This window comes from Alligator sinensis, unplaced genomic scaffold (assembly GCF_000455745.1).
Source record: "Alligator sinensis unplaced genomic scaffold, ASM45574v1 scaffold229_1, whole genome shotgun sequence".
Lineage (NCBI taxonomy): Eukaryota > Metazoa > Chordata > Crocodylia > Alligatoridae > Alligator > Alligator sinensis.
This window is the reverse complement of record NW_005842821.1, coordinates 609447-614531: the sequence shown is the minus strand read 5'-3', so window position 1 is coordinate 614531 and position 5085 is coordinate 609447. Positions and strand designations below refer to the sequence as shown.

The 5085-nt window shown below is 39.3% G+C and overlaps 1 long non-coding RNA gene across 1 annotated transcript in view; it reads right to left on the bottom strand.

The window, feature by feature from the left end:
- Positions 1–229: 229 nt before the first annotated feature.
- Positions 230–5085, bottom strand: part of LOC102374019 — an 11695-nt gene continuing 6839 nt past the window's right edge. The window contains exons 2-3 of the long non-coding RNA XR_325123.1: positions 2524–2670; positions 230–1265 (exon numbers count right to left, since the gene is read on the bottom strand). This is a non-coding gene — a long non-coding RNA (uncharacterized LOC102374019). The remainder of the gene's footprint in view (positions 1266–2523; positions 2671–5085) is intronic.

Genomic DNA, 5085 nt, shown 5'->3' with positions numbered 1-5085 from the left:
AATCCAGTAGAATTTTTCATATAGTAAAGATGTTCTAGTGAACAATAAATATTTTAATTTAACAGAAGACGGCTAATTTTAATAAAATTACACCAGTGCTGAAAATGAAATCTTGTATTTGCAGAGAAAGGTAGATTCCAAGGAATGTAAATTTTTAATACTTAAAAGTTAAAAATTACAACAACAAACCCAACACTAAAACCTTATTAACTATTTGCCTACCATTGGAGTATGTTGGATGATTTTAAAAAGTGACCTACCTTTTAGCTTTCCTAGATGAAGAAAATGTGCCTGGGTTGTAGTCACATATTTTTCTCAAGTAGGAAAGAAGTGAGAACAACATATTTTTCTAAGAGGTCTAAAGGAGTTTGGCCTCTTAACTCCAAATTAATTTCCAGGGAAGCTGAGCAGCTAATTGCCTGAGGGTATGGACAAATGTACATTTGGAGACATTTAAAAAGGGGGACATTTCAAAAGGGTGGCAGCTGTTATGTTCTAATTGTTATGTGTAGAAAAGCCAGGAACAATACAAATGTAGCAAAACTGCTCCAGCTTTAACCCTGGTTGAAGCAGGTCCAAATGCACGTGTGTCCATCCTCTGAGTCTCCTTCAGAAACTGCAGCCCAATGAAAATGATGAAGACCTTCCACCAACTTGTGTCTATCCTGGGAAAGTGCCCCTTACTACAGATACAACATTAAATATTTGGTTCTCTACAAACCAGCAATATTATAATTGCTTTTAATGTTATTGCCTTAAGACTGACTTCATACTGCTGCTAGCCTTTCTGAATTAATGCACTGATTTTGGCACAAACAGTTTACTCTCAGAGAATGAAAACTTAGGGAAAACAAAGAAGTGGAATGAAATGTTCATCTTATAATAGGATGCAGGAAGACTGATACAAACAGTGCCAACTGAGATTTACAATGACACTGGAAGCTGTCTACAGTGCCAATCAGAAAGGAGAGAGTTAGCACATCTGGGTAGTGAAGTGCCTTAATTCCAGGTACTCTGAAGAGAAGTGAATAAAATAGGGAGAGAGAGAGAGAACAGGCCACATATTTTGATACAAAATGTCATTTTGTTAGCTGCATTCCTCCAAGTGCCAACATCCTTCAGCAAAGATGTACCAAGATATGTGGGGCAGCACTGGAGATCTATTTTGCTCCATTTCCTTCCCGTCAATTCAGCTTGAAAAGGATATCCATTTCTGTCATTCAAAAATGTCCTGTCCCATTAGGCAACTAAGCTCAGAATCCTTCCTAGAGGGTAAGAAAATGTCACATTGATCAGGGGAGCTGAAGGCTTTTCAAAGTGGAGACCCGATTTTATCCCAAAGTACCAGGCACCAACTTGGGAGGGAGGGAGTTGGGGGAAGGGGAAAGATAGCTTCTTCTGCAGCCACACAATTGCACTAATGGTACAGCAACAAGTGGAAAATACCACTGCCCCTGTGTGTGGCAGCTGCCCCGGGTGCCCAGCCACACCATTATGCCTCTGCCCAAGTCCTCCTGCTAATCTTCCAAGTTTTACTATTGCTTTCTCCTACTTTTAGGCATGTTTTCCTTTCCTTTCTTGTTGTGTGAAAGATAAATTCCACCTGAAACAATTAATTAAGGTTCCATAAAGCACGAGAGTTTCTTAAACTGCAGGAAAAGCAATGCCATTGTTAAATGCGATCCAGTCTAACAAGTAAATGAATTTAAAAAGCCCAAAATTATTTGTTTTCTTTCAGTATTCCTCCATCAAAATAGTGTTCACATGTCATTATTACAACTACAGGCAAGCTGTTACAGTGGTATGTTTTGCAGGCAGGTTTTGAAAGCAATCAGTTTTTGTCATTATTAGATTTTAATCAGTTTTAAGAAGTTCAAATGTTGTGTATTATCATTAGAACGCAGGAGAATCTCTCAAATCCATTGTGTCTAGAATCAACTGGCGAAAGAGAAAAAAACATGTAGAGAGTCTTCTTTTATCAAAAACTCATCTTAACTGGATGACCCCAAAAAGGTTAGATGGTATACGTGGCACTTGAATATAATATACATTTCCTGGCTCAGTTACTCAGTTTCTGGTGTCCATATGTTGTTTGGAGGCTTAATATATATACATATCGTCTTTTTAACATGTACATTAATATACAATCTGCTTTGTAGGTAATTTGTAACATATATGTTACATCAATAATAATTAACATGGACTAACAAAATAAATGTGTAATAATAATCTGATTAATCTATAAAAATATTATTTTTTACATCAGACAAAGCAGGCACATACCCAAAAGATTAAGAGAAATAAATCTTATTTCTAATATCGTTCATGGCTAATAGAACAGAATATTATTTATGTGCCAACATGAGACTTTGGATAACTCTCGTCTGAAAACCTATATTTCCTATCTTCAAAAGAAAATGCAAATAATCATTGAATGACAGAAATTTAGTGTAAACCCTAAATAAATTGGAAAGGAAAAAATGTCTTTTATGAGTATGAAAAAGAAAGAAAGGGAAAAAATACCTTGGGTGATCAGTGGAGAATTGAAATAATCCCTAACTGCATACTGACACAGACAGGATAGTCCTCAGCTACCAGTAGCATGGGAAGTAGAGCTTATGACCTCTGGTTCCACACACAAGATCTTTGGAACTGAAAAAGTAGCTAGGTCTAAATCAATCAGAAAAAAACGAAATATACATTGGAATACATATGTATAGTATATGTACATGGTAAAGGTCCAAAACACATTGTGTCACATCTTTCTATTAGGAAGCAACGCATGTACATTTATCACAGAGTATGGGAGTTTGTTTTCAGACCTGGGCCTCCCTCCAGCAGTAAGCATACAAATTTGCCAAGACTTGCTTAGGCATGTTTCACTGTCCTTGAATCTATGAAGACAGGAGTTAAAGCAAACACCCGTGCAAACCTCCCATGGGGGCTGTGCATGAGAAAGTATTTGTGGCAGACATTAGGCTACCCCCTGAATATTCAGATATTAATTCACCAAGGGCACGGGCACACCAAAGGGCTGAAAGAAGGCCCTGTGGCATGCTGAACTCAAAAAGGAGATGAGGCACTTCTAAGAGAGAAAGAAAAAAATTATGCTGTTTAGGTCATAAAGAGAGATGTATAGTAGTGACAGTGGATGCATAGGTGTGTATGGCTAAAGAAATGGCAAAATGGAAAATAGTCTGCATAGTGTCCCCCTTACTCTGTCATTTTTTTTAATAAAGTGATATATATATTACAACCAGCTCTTAAAAGGTATTAACTGTACCTTTCTATTTCTATTTATATGGAATAAAACTATTTTGTTTATAGTTTTTTTTCCCCCCTGGTCTATATACAATTAAATCCATTCCATGAAATAACATGGACAAATTATATGGTACATATGGCTTTGTTATCTATGTGACATAACAGTGGTTTATCTAGGTTCTTACAAGAGCACTGATCACTATAGCACCTGAGCATCTCCTCTAATACATGGTCACTAAACCAATATACACATCTAATTTTGCTCAATATTTCCCTCTAAAGGCTGTCTAGGGATTTTTTTGTTTATTTATTTTTTCTCTCTCTCTTGTCCAAGTCTTTCTGTTTCTATACTTTTCTTCCTTGTTTTTACGTCTTTATCTACTTTTCTTTCTCCTGTCTTCTATTTTAAATTGCTGTGAGGGGAAAGATAGGCTAATTGAATTAATGTTAATGCATTGTTCTGAAGACATTAAAAATGACTGTAAATCTTAATCTCCTCAATTAAGCCATTCTAAAACTTCAGCCTTGATGCCAAGGATGCCCCTCTTCCACTTTTCACAATTTCCAGTTACTGACTACCAATTACACAGTTCCTAAGGAATAGAGCCACTGAGGAACATTATCCGAGAACCTCTCTCTTTGGATGTTATCTTGAGCCAATCTCATTCAGTACTTCTGAAGACCAATATCTTGAATGCAACCTACTGTTTAAGAAGCAAATGCCACAGGCATAGATAGGGCAAGTGTGCTCTTGTTACTGGCGCTAATATGGCTGCTACATTTGGATTTTTAGTTGTGCTAGTATGTTCATACCTAAATAGGCTGATCTGTAGCAATTCAGCCTAGAAGTCATGGGTAAACAATGGCATCTTCACAAACTTCCATATTCTGGCTAATCACAGCTTAAAAGCATTTTTTGTAGTAGTTACAATCTAAGCACTCAGCAGCACCCAGGGAACCAGACATCTCAGGGAGATGCTCTCAGGAGAGTATGAAATGCTACAAGTTCTCTCCAGCCAGCTATGAGCCACTGTCTGGTATCATCACTCAGTGTGAGAATTCCATTAACCCCAACTGGGCATTTGTAAATATTGCAATTTTTGATTAAGTGCTGTGCTGTTTGCTGGATACTGCATTCACATGGGACTGTCCAAGATGTTCATAGTTGGTAGGATCAGGAGGGACCTGAGCAGATCATCAAGTCCGCCCCCTGCCATAGAAGGAAAGAGTACTGGGGTCAAATGACCTCAGCAAGGTGTTCATCTAGCCTCCTCTTAAAGACTCCCAGGGTAGGAGCCAGCACCACTTGTCTTGGAAGTTGGTTCCAGATCCTAGCTGCCCTGACAGTGAAGTTTGAATCTACCCCCTGCCAGCTTGTGGCTGTTATTTCTAGTCACTCCTGGTAGTGCTTAGGGGAACAGGGACTCCCCCAATGGCAGCTGGTCCCCTCTGACTAGTTTGTAAATGGCCACTAGATCCCCCCTCAGCCTTCTCTTGTGGAGGCTGAACAGGTTCAGGTCCCTTAGCCTCTCCTCGTAGGGCCTACCCTGCTGACCCCTGATCATGCGAGTGGCCCTCCTCTGGACCCTCTCCATGTTGTCCACATCCCTCCTGAAGTGCAGCGCGCCCAAAACTGGACGGAGTACTCCAACTGCAGCCTGACCAGTGTTGCATGGAGAGGGAGGATCACCTCCTTAGACCTGCTTGAGATGCATCTGTGGATGCATGACAAGGTACGGTTGGCCTTCCTGACCGCATCCTCACACTGTCGGCCCATGTTCATTTTGGCATCAATAATGACTCCAAGATCCTTTTCTGCCT